A 16,272-nucleotide genomic window follows, 5' to 3' on the forward strand; every position below is an offset into this window, starting at 1 on the left:
CAAGACAAACAAGGAGTGGAGATTTGGCACAGAGCAGGGGCAGGGCTGTTCCACGGTCTTCCCCTAGCCTGTCTACAGAGTGCCAAATTAAGGGGGAGTGGGCAGCTCACAGAGCAGCTGAGTGACTGGAACCTGGAGAGGGCAGGCGGCCAACCGCCTTCCTGGCAGGAATGCAGCACCTGACCACAGAGCTTGGAGAGGGCATGATCTGCCCACCTGCCTAGCCCGAGTGCAGCATCTGACTGCGGCATCAGGAGGGGGAGTGACCTGCCCACCCACCGGCCATAGTGCCAGAGAGATATGAGCAATACGAAGAAACAGAGGAATCACTCCCAATTAAAACATCAAGAGAAATCCCCTGAAAGCATGATCAAAGAAATAGACATGGATGCCTTACTAGATCAAGATTTCAAAAAAGGAGTGATCAAAGTACTGAAGGAACTAAGAGAAATAGTGTTTAGAGATATAAAATATGTCAAAAATGAAATAATAGCTATAAAGAAGAACCAAGTAGAATTAGTAAACTCATTTGCTGAGATGAGAGCTGAACTAAAGGCTGTGCAAAGCAGACTAGATGATGCAGAGGAATGGATAAGTGACTTAGAAGACAGGACAACAGAAAGCACCCAATCAGAACAGTGGAGAGAAAAACAAATAAAATGGAAACAATATAAGGGACCTATGGGATAATATAAAGCATGCCAATCTACGCATAATAGGGGTTCCAGAAGGGGAAGAAAAAACAAAGGGGATTGAAAAGGTATTTGAAGAAATCATGACTGAAGATTTCCCAAACATAAAGAAGGAATCAGATATCCAAGTACAAGAGGCTCAGAGGGTTACAAACAGGAAGAACCCAAACAGACCCACACCAAGACATATCATAATCAAGATGGCCAGAGTCAAGGATAAAGAAATGATCCTAAAGGCAGCAAGAGAAAAGCAAAGAGTAAGTTACAAGGGAACCCCCATAAGGCTTCCAGCTGATTTCTCTACACAAACACTACAGGCCAGAAGGGAGTGGCAAGATATATTCAAAGTCCTGAATGAAAAAAAAAAGATGCAGCCTAGGATACTCTATCCAGCAAGGCTATCCCTTAGAATAGAAGGAGAGTTTAAAAAAAACTTCACAGATGAGCAAAAACTAAAAGAGTTTAGCAACACTAAACCCATGCTAAAAGAAATATTGACAGGTCTACTCTAAATAGAAAAGAAGCAAGATGCTACAAAAATGAGAAACTCATAACTGGAAAGGTGATAACTACCATGAATTACAAATAGAATAAGCACAAAATTGTAAAATAAGACATCTAAATCATTAAGAGTGGGAGAGGGAAGCAAGGAAAACCATTGTGGAAAACAGTATGGAGATTCCTCAAAAGACTAGGAATAGACTTACCATTTGACCCAGGAATCCCGCTCCTGGGTATATATCTGGAAGGAACCCTACTTCAAAATGACACCTGCACCCCAATGTTCATAGCAGCACTACTTACAATAGCCAAGACATGGAAACAGCCTAAATGTCCATCAACAGATGACTGGATAAAGAAGAGGTGGTATATTTATACAATGGAATACTATTCAGCCACAAAAATGACAACATAACGCCATTTGCAGCAACATGGACGTTCCTGGAGAATGTCATTCTGAGTGAAGTGAGCCAGAAGGAGAGAGAAAAATACCATATGAGATCACTTATATGTGGAATCTTAAAAAAAAAAAATAGCCAAAAAAACAAAGAACATAAATACAAAACAGAAACAGACTCATAGACATAGAATACAAACTTGTGGTTGCCAAGGGGGTGGGGGGTGGGAAGGGACAGACTGGGATTTTAAAATGCAGAATAGATAAACAAGATTATACTGTACAGCACAGGGAAATATATACAAGATCTTGTGGTAGCTCACAGCGAAAGAAGAAATGTGACAATGAGTATATATGTGTTCATGTGTAACTGAAGGATTGTGCTCAACACTGGAATTTGACACAACATTGTAAAATGAGTATTACTCAATGAAAAATGTTTAAAATATTAAAAAAAGCAAATATCTATGAACATTTCAACTAACTATGCATTTAAAGCTAGATTTCAGTGATGGAACTATATGCATGGAATTTTAAACTACGACAACTCATAGACAATTTTGCCTTAATATAATGTTTTAAAAAGTAGAATTATGTGCAGTTCACACTTTAGGAGCAGGGGGACTTTTTATATCTTTCTAATTTGAGAATAGAGTTATTCAGACACATTTTTTTTTCATTCTTTTGTGCAGAAGATTTATCTATTATCCCCATGTATTTATTTTAATCATTTATTTATATCAGTGCAGATTCACTGATATTCATTTTATATGTTAGGTTATACTCCAGTATTACTTTATTAATTTTTGTGTTGAAGTCATTTCAGTTTTGGCCATTAGGACCTCTTACAATTGGGTCCTCTGTCTCTTTGATGTTCCCAATCATTGTGATTTACATTTATTTACTTTTGTTTACCTGGTTTTGCTTGCCCATAGCAAATTCCTTCCATGAGTACAGAACAGAAGGTGGGGAAAGGGTAACCATACAGTGAAAAAACTGGCAAACACTACCTCAAACCGACAAGATCAACATCAACAGTGACAATATGTTGATACTGTGTATTCTTGATATGATGTGAAGAGAATGGCACTTTTGCCTCTCTGGTTTTCCTCTGCTAAATCCTTAATCCAAATCCCATCACAGGAAAATACGGCACAAACACCAATGAAGAACCTTGTGCAAAATAACTGACAAGTATTCCTCAAACCTGTCAAGGTCATGAAAAACAAGGAAAATCTAAGGAACTGCCACAGATAGGAGTCTATTGATACAGAAACGAAAAGTGATTGGTATTCTGTGTTGAATCCTGAAACAGAAAAATGCTATTAAGTAAAAATTAAGGAAAAATGAATAAATTATGGACTTTAATTAATAAATATAATGTATTAATTACATTGTTTTAATGTATTTTAATTAATTGTGACAAATGTATTACATTAATGTAAGATTTTAATAATGGCAAAACTTGGTTTGGGGTGTATAATTCTGTCTTCACAATGTCTTAAAATATAAAACTATACTAAAATAGAAAGGTTGTTTAAAAGAGAAAATATTAGAAGAATCAATAGTAATGTAGGATATGAATATCTAAGTAGATTCAAAGAAAATGGAGTAAAAATTGGATTCAAATTTAAATTTTGCTTTTAATATTTACTTTCAAATAAGGATTCAGTCCTTTAAAGTCTTTCAGTCCATAGGTACAATGATCATTCTAAAAGCAGAATAGCAAGATAGATATAAATAATGTATATAAATATTATTTAACTTACAATAAATCCCGATGTCTAAAAATCTGCCATCGAAGACAAAAGTTGGAAAAGGGAACTACTCTGCATACGTTTAAATGTTTTTAATAGATGATTTACTAAAAATATCCCACATACTTACACATTTTCTATCTTAATTTATCATATCATACTGTCACTGTGGAGATATATTCAGGTCTATAGTGCATAAGATGAGATGGTGGTCCCCAATGGTATAGCCCAATGGCTATATTTTAGAATCATTTGGGAAACAAGCACAATCCAATTGAATTAGAATCTCTGTAGGTGAGGCCCTTGCATCAGTATGTTTAACAACGTTTCAAGTGATCCTAAATTTCAGCCAGAGTTGAAAACCCCTGCAGTCCATAGAATTCCTCGTGTGATCAGCAGAAAATACGTCCACATATGACTGTTGTGAGGTATATTCTGTAGTTATGTGTTCTGAGTAGAGGACAAATCAGATTGCATACTGAGGAGCTGATGTAAACTTCTGTTCCCATACAGAGGGTACATTTTTATTTCCTGTGCTTCTTCATCATCAGCTATCTTCTTATCTGCCGTAGCTCACAATGTTTACATTTACTGACATTCTCTGTTTCTTACCATGTCAGTGACTTTTTTTAAAAATGCTACTCTAATTTGTTCTTACAGATGCTTCTAGTGCTGTCTTGTCAGCTATGCTGGGCTTCTCTACTTGCTGTCTACTTGGTTTCATTCATGAGGCTTCTCTTCTTTCTATTTTCTTATGTCTTCCATCTCTTGTCACTTTACTCAAACAACACAGAGTAGGTCCAAAATGCTGATCTTATTATAGGCACCAATGGCCAAATAGCTAATCCATTTACTTGTACTGAATCACCCAAACGTTAGATTGAGGTTGAGTTCTTGCAACCTCTGGCTGAATGCATATGATTATTTCTATGATGCTAATTGCTTGGAGATTAAATTTTCCCATTACTGTTGTTCTGCTGTTGCTATTGTGCCTCATGTTGGAGCCATTTGAATCAGTGTCAAAAGGCCCTTTAAAAAGTTGGGATCTGTTTAGATCCTGGTATAATGTAACGGACACTAGCCTATCTCACATAATCTTATGAGATTAGTTTGATAAAATGGCATCTGCTGAATATTTGCTCAAAATTATATATATGTACATGATTTTTGTTAAGTAAATAAAAATATGATAGCAATTTTTTTCCTGCATCACAAGCCAGTTCTATAGCAAGATGGGTGCCTTTCAGGAGGGCTGGGAAGAGTGGTGATCAGTCCCATTAGGTCTGGGAGATTGTAATTTCTTGTACTTCTGATCTGTGCCCAGACTACTAAAATATTCCAGATGGATTCAGATTTTATATGGCATTCTGGCTGTAGATGATTTTCACAATAACACATATCTTTCATATAGAGTAGGAGAAAGCATGATGAATTTGAAGACAAAAGTATTACAGATTATTACCTTCTTAAAGAGGTAAAGAAATGTACAGTGGTAATAGTATATAAACACCCCTAATTCTGTATAACAGGGGCAAAATACTAAATTAAATGAATTCAAATTGAGATCCCACTTTTTATGTGGTGGATTCTAGAATATGATATTTCCCTCAGCTTTGTTCTATGATTCATAATAGTGATAATTATAGAGAAGAGGCTATGTAAAAATGCTCCTGAATGTTTGTGTATGTCTCCGTGGGTGGGTATGTCTGTGTATGTGGTCACAGCAATGATACATTTTATTTGTATTTAACACATTAGATTTAATTTATCAAATTAAGAAGTCTCACTAAAAAGGACGCAACTTGTCTGTGGATCTGTATATAATTCTACAGAGCAAATTGTACATACATGAACACAAATACATATAGTTGTGTAAGGATTCAGAGTTCACTTATTCCTAGATTATGAACTGTGAGAGATATTTTTGATCAATTTATCTATGAATTGATAGATTAAATTTGATAGATAAAAATTTATCTATATCTAATTTCAGTTTTGCATTTGACTTATTTCATACTCAATATCAATTAAACCTATGCAGAACAATGCACGTTAAAAGTTTAGGTGATCACATATTTAATGCTTGTCACAATGACTGTAGAATTCACAACACCTTGATAGTATGCAATAACAAAGCACATCAGATCAGAAGAATATCATTTTAGAATCAGAATTTACCTTAAGTAGCATCTAGTCAATACTCTTTAGTGATAAGGAGACTCTAAGAATTTAAGTAATTTGCCCAAGATATATTCCAGTATATCTGGAGTAATTATCAAACGACTCTTCATTCTCACACTCACAAAAATAGTATTCTTTTACATTTATTCTGTTTTGATATTGGTTTTGCTACTGTCATTTTATCACATTTGTGACCATCAAAAATGTATCTGAGCAGGAGATTTAGATTTATCTGAGGTGCATATACAAGGTTTCTCTTTATAGAAAACTTTTCCGTGTGTGAAGAAAATTATGATCATTTTTAGTGTTTTCATTCAAGGCTAAATAATTCTAATGTCATCAGCTATTTTTTTTTTTTAGGGTGGTATTTTCTGGTTCTTTAAAGGTTGTCAATGTTCCTTCTTCGCTGGAGAATTTTCTTTTAATGGCCTTCCTGTCACCTACGTACCTTAATTTTTCATCTCAGAAGGGCATCAAATTATCTAATAAAAGCTTTTAAATGGATTACAATAGCAAACTAAAAATGCTGAAGTCACCAGCCATCATTTTGTCATTATCATGACCTCTGTGCTTATTGTTATGCAGCCTTTATGCATCACCTTGATTTTCTCAGAATGTTTTATAATCATCGTCTTCCAGCTACCCTCAGCTAATATGCAAAATATATAATTGCTAGTGAAGAAATATAATAATCATTCATTCATGAATTGTCTGCCCTTTTATTTCTTAAATAACATTTTTTTTCTGTCTAAGCCAGATTCTTCCCAAATGCAGTTGTCAGCAAATCTCATGGGATGAGAATTTGGCACATAATTTCTATACTACTTAATTCCTTTACATATGTGAACTTGTCGAATATCTGAATTCACTTTAAGAAAACATTTATTTTCCTTCAGCAAATGTGAGTTTTGCATTTTTTTCCTTTTTTCTTCCTTTTTTTTAGCTTACTACAGTTAGCTTTGGACTGTTTTTCACAGTGACAAGAGGATATTAAGCTACAAACATTTTAAGTCACAAAATCGGGCTTGAAAGAATCTAAATGTAAAATGAAATGGTAAAGAGATGAAATATGTGCATGTGAAATGTAGAGGAAACATTGGCTTACACTGTTAAACATAGCAGGTAGTAATAATAATTATATAATATTTACCCACATTTACTTATGCTACATCAAACTTGCTTTATTCTTGATGGCCTAGGGTAAATCTTTTTCAAGGCAATATTACTGTTCAGCATTATATGAAAAGAAGATTATCTGTATATAAATCCTAAGGTGTTAGGGTTTTATCAATCACTAGATAGTCACTGGTGCTTATTTGCTCATATTTTCTTAACTTACGCTTATTTCATATTTACATATGTTGACGACACAAAAATAAACTGGGGAAGCATGGTATAATAAGAAAACTAGTTTGAAGTCAATAAATTGTCATAATTTCTGGGACATTGGATATCTATGATCATCGGTTTCTTTTCTGTAATGTGAGAACTTTGGAATTTTGGACTCTTAGCCGCAATAGAACTTACACGAATAGTGCTATGAAGTTGCGCTTCTCTTTCACATTCTTTGAGAACTGTATCTTGAGTGCCTTTGTCCTTTTCTTTAATATTTTTATTGTCTCTTTTTCTGAAAGCTTTCTCACAAATACACAGAAGACATAGAGGTTTTCCAGCAATCTCTGGCATTTCCATCAAAGACAGTTTTTATTTTCCACTTGAAAATCAGGTGATGGACACACTGGAAGAATATACCTCTGATGATACTAAAGTCATTGTGTACCTTTATGACATTGGCTTACCTATTCATGTTTTCCAAGAAAGTTTGCTCTGTGGCCTTATATTGCAAGTGAATGAAAAGTAATGGGTGACTAAGGAAACAGTAGGTACACTCCAGTACTTATTTATAAATGGACTAAATAGATTATGCCCTGTGTCTGAGGAAATTCCAAATACTTAAAATAGACTGGAGAAATTGTGAAAGTTTTAGACCTCCACCAAAATCACTGTTTTCAGCAGTATTTAATGACAGTTAATTTCCAAATAATAACCTGAGGGAAAAAAAAGCTCTTCTTTACAGAATTGATGTATGCACCTGCACACTGAGTAAGCAAGGGTATTAGGAGTACTATAGGATGGTGTATATGCTTCTGAGTTTGTTGTGTGCATGTGTGTCTGTGAACTTGAATTGAGGGTGCACTTCCCTTGGGTCAGCAGAATTAAAAAATCATAACCAGGTGCTTTCCTATTTCTAATATGAGAGATGTAAAATTGGTGAGGCCAAATAAATTTGTGTTGGCTCCTAACTATGGTTAAAAAGACTATACTACAAAGCTATAGTAATCAAAATAGTATGGTACTAGCATAAAAATAGACACATAGACCAATAGAACAGAATAAAGAGCCCCAAAATGAATTCTTGCATATATAGTCAACTAATATTTGACAAGAAAGCTAAGTATACACAATAAGGAAAGGGCTGTTTTTTCAATAAAAAGTATTAGAAAAACTTGATAATCACATGCAGAAGAATGAAATTAGATTCCTATTACATCACTCACAAAAATTAACTTGAATTGGATTAAAGACTTAAAATAAAACCTAAAACCATAAACCTCTTGGAAGAAAACATTGGTGAAAAAGCTTCTTGACATTGGTCTTGGCAAAGTTTTTAAAATATGACATCAAAAGCAAAAATCAACAAATGGGGCTAGATAAAACTAAAAAGCTTCTGCACAGCAAAGGAAACCATCCACAAAATGAAAAGACAGTCTACAGAATGGGAGAAAATATTTGCAAATCCTATACCCAATAAGGGGTTAATACCCAGAATATATAAGAAACTGGTATCACTCAATGGCAAAAAAAAAAAAAAAAAAAAAAAAAAAAAAAAAAAAATCAAATAATCCAATTATAAATGGACAGAGAAATTAAATAGGCATTTTTCCAAAGACATCCAAATGGTCAACAGGTATATGGAGAAATGATCATCATTAGGGAAATGCAAGTCAAGACCACAAAAAGATAGCATCTCAAACTGTTAATATGGCTGTTACCAAAAAGACAAGAAATTAAAAAAAAAATTATTGGCAAAGATGTGGAGGAAAGAGAACCCTGTGAACTCCTAGTAAGAATGTAAATTGATGCAGCTACTTATGGAAAAGAGAATAGAGGTTTCCCCCAAATAAAAATTGGAACAACCAGATGATCCAACAATCCAACTCCTGGGTGTATATCCAAAGGAAATTAAATCAGGATCTTGAAGAGACATCTGCAACCTCACATTCACTGCAACATTTTTTACAATAGCCAAGAAATATGGAAACAACCTAATTGTCCATCTATGTATGAATGGATAAAAAGATGTGAAATGCATGCAAACACACACACAATGGAATGTTGTTCAGTCATAAGAAAGAGGGAAATCTTGCTTTTTACAACAATATGGATGGAATTTGAGGGCATTATACTAAATTAAATAAATCAGACAGAGAAATATAACTACTGTATGACACTGTTTATTTGTGGAATCTAAAAAAGGCAAACTCATAGAAACAGAGTAGAAATGTGTTAGCCAGGGATAGGAGGATAGAGAAAATGCGGAGATGGTGGTCAAAGAGTACAAACTTCCAGCTATAAGAAGAATAAGTTCTGGGGAATTAATGCACTCTGCAATTAAATTAAATTAAAATTATATTAAATATATATTCTTACATTATTATATTTGAAATGTATCATATGCTTGAAAATTGCTAACTGTAGATCTCAAATGTTCTGAATAATAAACTTGAAAATTGCTAAGAGAGTAGGTATCAAATGTTCTCACCATAAAAACAGAAATGGTAATCATGTGAGGTAATGTAGGTGTTAACAAACCCTGTTGTAGTTTCGCAACACATGTGTTTTAAATAAATGTGTTGCACATATCTAAAATTTACATACTATGTGTCAATTATATCTCAATAAAGCTGGAAAATATTTGAAATAAATACATAAAATGATCTTCCTATTATGAGACAAGGAGAAAAAGTTGGCTCTGGAATTTGTGCAACAATTTTGGCAAGGTTTCATAGTTGATTATAGATGTTGAATCTGCTATTTCAGTGATACTCACTAAGGATAGTCAAAAAAATGTAAAGAATATGGATGACAGGTACAAAATTAAGATCTATGTAAAATATACTCTTTCGGGTAAAGCAGACAGTCAAATTTGTACTGAGAGACAACTAGTTCTGTTGAGTTTCCCACTTAAATAAACATGAAAAGATTCAAATGTAGAATAATTATTCAAAAACAAGTCAATCTAAAGATATACATAATTAACTATAATGGCAGGGGTGTGTCAATCAAGATGGTGGAGTAGGAGGATGCAGAACTCATCTAACTTGCAATCACTTCAGAAGAACATCTACATGTAGAACAATTCTTACTGAAGCTGACTGGAAGCTGGCAGAAAGGCTTATACAACCAAGGCTGTAAGAAAGATCCACGTGGAATCTGGTAGGAAGTTAAGAAAGGCAATCAGGGTGTGACCAATGTCCCTGGAAGGAGACTTGGAGGAAAAAGAAGAATACAGGGCAGAGATCTGTCTTGGGGAGTGGGCAATTTGAGCCACATATTGGGCACCCCAATCCTGGGGTCTGATGCAGGCCCTCTTGGTTTGTGGAGAGGCCACTAGAGCTAACAGGAGGGCTATAGGAAGCCTGGACTCCACTCATGAGGAGCATACAAGTGTTAGCTTACTCTCAAGGCAGGGCAGAGAGGGAAAATTGAAAACTGCTTCAGTGGCTAAGGTTTCCTGCAACTGTGTCATTGCATGTCCCAGCCTGAGCCAAAACACTCCAGCCTTGCTTATTTCACCTCACAGCTCCCCACTGAAGCAACAGCTACCAAAACTGGGAGAAAGCTCAGCCATGGACCTCAGAGATGACTTGAACCTGGGGTGGCATCTGAGCACAGCAGTGTCAGTCATTGCTGATGCTAGCATGCTGCAGCACTTTAGGGGCAGTCTCGGTTTCTGACAGTGTTCTGACTGCCACAGCTTGCACCCCAGGCATGCCTAGAGCCCACGTGGGCACTGCCTCCCCTGCCACATGGCTCCACAATAGGGTTGGGGCAGTGGAGGCAGGGGAGAATATTCAGCTGTGAGGAACACAGGAGACTTAGATACAGGAGTATGCATCAGGGACAGACTGGCATCTGTATGCAGCAAGTCTGCTGAGCCCACATAGGCTCCTTTTGCAACAGCACTGCTCCCATCTGGGGCAAGGATACCAGTGCTGGGAGACGGGAGAGCACACATGGGCCAGCATGGGCCAGACCCTTAGAACTTTTGCTCCAACAACTTGGGATCCTCCCACCCTTGGTAAGGCAGTGAAGGCCACTGAACAGAGGGAAAGCCCTGCCTCATAACTGGTTCTGGCCCTAACCCCTATATCAAGGAAACCAAAAGTGGCTGGAAAATTTTACAATTCTACAAAAGAGGGATATAGTTGTACGGCCAACAACAGGAATATTTAATAGGTTTATGTTTGAATTCATTGAACACACACACACAAATACACACACAATTGTTTATATATGTAATACAGTGTACTTGTATTAACTGTAGCAAACATAAAAATAAAACATGAGGGTTTTAGTTTATTAAATATCTGTAAGCCATTAAATCAAGACTTGAATAAAAGGCTTTACAGTATGAAGGAAGGAAGAAAACTAAATCATGCTTCTGGGTAGAATTTACATGGGAGGTTTTGGCTGAATACTAGAAAAGAAGCTCAAGTAGTGAAATTTCCCAGCAGCGTAAAGAGACTACCTCTTATTGTTCCCATTGCTGGCAAAGCAGTAGAGATGTTAGAGGACTCAAAAAGCATCAGTCAAGATGCTATTGAGAGATTTGGGTACTAAGTACTAGTTGGACTAAATGACTTCTAAGCTTTGTTCCTATTCTAAAATTCTATGATGGTATTTTCCACTAATTTATTACTAGGATCTGAAAGGTTTTTTTTTATTACTTAGAATTTCTAACTACAAATATAAATCTCTGATCATTATCTTGAAAAGACAACATATACATATCTTATCTGATCACATTTAGCTGAACATTAACACCAATAAGTTCCAGGAGCTATGTTTGATAGTGGAAATGGAGAGGTGAGTTAAGGCAAGTTCTGCTCTACTGGAGGTAGTAGTATCACATTGACACATGATCTAATCATTGTACTTGCTACATGATATGGTAGGTGCAATGGGATCTCATGTAAAAACAAAAAGCTTTATTGTCAGTGACCTTGGATGAGAAATGCATGGGGCCCAAGGCCAAGGTCACAGCAACATGCTTGTAGTATAAGGTAAACAGTGATTGTATGCATGCACCAGTTATATAAGTCTTAAAACAAAGAAAGTAGAAGTAGGCATGCACTAGTGGTGTTATGTAAGCTCATGAACAAAGAAACGAACACTGCACATGTGCTGGCAGAAAATAAATAAAATCAGGACAAGTGAACCACAGGGTGGGGAGGGGCACCATCTTGTTGAACTAGAAGAAAGTGCTGAGCGCCGCCACTGCTGCTGTCGCCGCCGCCCGCTGCATGCACCACCTTGTGACAATAGAATAAAGTGCTGTTTTGCTCCGTGTCAGCTCCTCATGCATTTTTCTAGTTGGGCAGCTCACCTACTCAAATCCCTCTTCAGCCCTCCTTGGCTAACATTTAGGAAGCAATGAAAACAGTGCTTAGAGGGAAATGTGAAGTAGTGAATTTATATAAAAGAAAGAAGAGAGTTATAAAATCAATCATCTAAATTTCCACCTTAGGAAACTACAAAAAGAAGAGCAAATTAAATTCAAAGCAAGCAGAAAAAAGAAATAATAAAAATTATAACACAAATTAATGACATTGAAAATAAGAGATACACAGAGAAAATCAACCAAACCAAAACAGAATCAGTACAGTCAATAAGCCTCTACCAGGCTAACTAAAACTAAAAGGGAGATCGCACAAATTTTCTTAGAAGTCAAAAGCAGACATTATTATACATCCTATGGACTCAAAAAAGGATTATATACAGATCTATGTCCACATATTTGATAACCTAGATAAAATGGACCGATTCTTTGAAAGACAATCTTCCAAAACTCATAGAAGAAATAGAAGACATGAATAGGCATATTGTATTAAGTAAATTGAATCAACAATTAATAAATATCCAAAACAGAAAGTATCAGGCTCAAATGAGTTCACTAGTGAATTCTATCAAACATTGAAGAAGAAATTATACAGATTCTCTACAATATCCCTCAGAAGACAGATGCAAAAGGAATACTTCCTAACTTATTCTATGAGACCTGTATTGCCCTAACCCCATAACCAAAGACATTACAAGAAAACTACAGACCAGTATCTATCACAAATATAGATGCAAAAATCCTCTACAAAGTAGAAAACTGAATCCAACAATGCATACAGAGAATTATACACTACGATCAAGTGGGATTTATCCCAGGTATGCAAGATCAGTTTAACATTAAAAAATAAATTAATGTAATCCATTACATCAAGATTCTAAAAAACAATTATATGATAATATAAATAGAGGTAGAAAAAGCATTTGATGAAGTCCAATATCTAGTTATTATAAAAACTTCCAGTAAACTACAAAGAGAGGGAAATTTTTTCAATTTGATAAATAATATCTACCAAAACCCTGCAGTTAACATCATAATTGTGAAAAACTTGAAACCATTAACATCTGGTAAAGGACAAGGATACCTCCTCTCACTGCTGCTTTTTAACATCATACTGGAAGTCCTAGCTAATGCAGTAAGACAAGAAAAATAAATAAAAGCTGTATTAATTAGGAAGGAAGAAATAAAACTCTCTTTTTTTCAAGTGACATCATGATCAATGTAGAAAATAAAAAAACTGCTCTAAAAATAAAGACTATTGGAAAGAAGAGGGGTAACTTGTATTGAATTTATTATTAAGAATGATCTTCTATTTATTTATTCTAGGGAGAATCTTAAAATAATTCCAAGAGTGAATTCAAAGTCAAAATAAAAATCTGATTATATTTACCAATATAAGCTTTCTCGGCTGGACAACTTAGTTGACTTTGAAATTTGTTTAGAGGGAAAAAAATGTTTCTTTCACAGCAGTTGAGAAGGATAATTTCCTGTTGTCCCTCTAGAGAGGACTTTGTGTGTTTGTGTGTATGCATGTGTGTGTGTTCATTTTATAGCCAATTCATATTGGATATTAAATTAAAATGTCTATCATTTCTATAATTGAACATTTGTGAAGAACATTCTGAATATAATTGATAATTTTTGTTTTCTTTTTTAAAACATTTTATTGAAGTGTAGTTGATTTACAATGTTAGTTTCAGGTGTACAGCAAAGTGATTCAGTTATACATATACATACATATATGTTTTTTCTTTTCAGATTCTTTTCCATTATGTGTTATTCCCAGAAATTTAATACAGTTTCCTGATAAAAATTTTAATATGTAACAGATTTATTATATCTTCACAATGTGTTTATAGTTACCAAGATTAACTTGAAATGGCTATTTTATATCTACAATGTTTCTCAGACCATAAACCTAAACCTCTTGAATTGTCTCACTCTCATAACCAATTTGTCACAGACTCATCCAAGTATACCTCAATCCCATTGTTCTTCCTTATTCCTTACCATCCATTTACAAAGATAAATATTGTTTTTCTCTCTCTCAAACTATTTAATATACTAGTGAGTAAATAATTTTGTTTTTCACTCTTTCAATCCTTTTCTTACACAGCATAAAGAATTATCTTCAACAACAACAAAATCTCCACTTACTCCACTGCTTAAAACTTTAGTGACTCATCATTGTTTTTAAGAAAATGGTTAAACATCCTATCATGCATTATAAGGCAATATAAGGCCTGGCATCCTTACCTTCTTAGATTGGCTCACTTCTCTATGCTCCTTTTTATTAAGAACTCGTTTAGTTAGGAAATCTTTCTGTTTCCAACAGCCCACTATACATTATCTTCTCTCTAACCAAAAAACTAAAACCAACATCCTTATCAGGTGTGTAACACCTACTGATCTTTCAGATTAGATTTAGATATTACCTTAGATGTCCATCCATGACCCCTAAAATCTGTACTGTCTTTATTATAATATTTATCACATTATGTTTTAACTTTTGTTCACTTTTCTATGTCGCTCATTACACTGTAGACTCATAGTGAGAGGAGAGTTCATAACCAGTGCCCAGCACAGGGTTTTACACAGAAAAGACACTAAATAGTTTATTGTACAAAAAAAGGGAAGAAAAAACTCATTTTTACTTTTAGTAACAGTTTGGATAAAGTAATCTAATATGACACATTGTCAGGAATTTTTCATCTCAAATCTAAACTGGCTTCTCAGAATTCTTAGCTTAACTAGTAATCATTTCCTTAATAATTTATTAATAAATCCATGTCAATAGTTGACAGATTTTCTCACTTTGTGGAGATCTGTTTATGAGTTGAGTGTTTCTGGGTCAACTTAGTCTTGTTATTCTTATTTTTATTTTGTTTTTAGGGTATAAATAAGTCCATTAGCTCTTCAGCTAGATTTATCTTACAGAAAATAAAGGCAAATTCAATGTCTGGATTTTCTTCTTAAATGTGTATTTTTTCCTTTCATTCTCTCTTCCAAAAGAAGTTGAACTTCAATCTTGAGATTACTAAATAAGATTAAATCAGTATTTGCACTTGTCATGTAGGTAAAAGACTTCCACTGCATTTCACCATTGTATATAATTCTCTATCAACACAATACTGTATGTACTACTTACAGATTTTATGAGCCATGTAAATTCTCTCCAGGTGTGGCAGAATATTAATGTAATTTCTGCTGTCCTTGGCAAATTGGGATTTGAAAATTTATGGAGGTTGGGATTCTGACTCTGCTGTGTGTTTCTGCATCAAGTGATAGTAACACACTGTCTCCATAAAAAATAAATTCTTGCCATTTTGATTTCCTTAATTTTTTCTGTTCTTAAATCTGTGAAATATTAGTAATTCAAACCTGAATGTTTAATTTTCTATGCCTAAAGCATGTATATTTGAATTTATAAATTTTTGAGACTAGCTAAGATCTTGGATTAGATTATTCTCAGTAAGCAAAGAAAAGACCCAACCAGTTTATCCATAGATAAATACTACTCTTTTCCCAAAACATCTTGAATAGTTGTATCCAATACTGGAAATAATGATAGAGTTAGTTGGTTGCATTAATCTTGACCTGAAAGCAGAGAAGAAATTAAGTCAATTTAAGTGATTTTTTAAGTCACCATGTTCTCATCTTGATCCCTTGCTATGTCTTTTGGAATGTTTAAATTTTCCTCTATAGCAGAAATAGAAACATATAGATCATCTTTTTTTTTTCTCCATCAAAACACAACAGCTTTCTCTTTCATTCCTGTTTACCACTGGATTTACTGATAAAAATAATGAATATGTTCTTTTGCTTAACATATCACAGTTTGCTAGGCTTAATACCCATTTGTGATAGCATAGTGTGTTGTGATGTGTATAAGAAAGAAAATACACTCACTGTAAAGGAAGTTTATGAATGCATAGTCAGGAAGAATAAAGCAGTATTTCTTGAGTAAATCAGCGTATCTAAGAATTAACCATTAACTTCAAATTGTTAGACTGAAAAATGTCTCAAAAAATGCAAGAATTGTTGCCTCTGCCATGTTGAACA

Source organism: Camelus ferus, chromosome 14 (genome assembly GCF_009834535.1).
Source record: "Camelus ferus isolate YT-003-E chromosome 14, BCGSAC_Cfer_1.0, whole genome shotgun sequence".
Classification (NCBI taxonomy): domain Eukaryota; kingdom Metazoa; phylum Chordata; class Mammalia; order Artiodactyla; family Camelidae; genus Camelus; species Camelus ferus.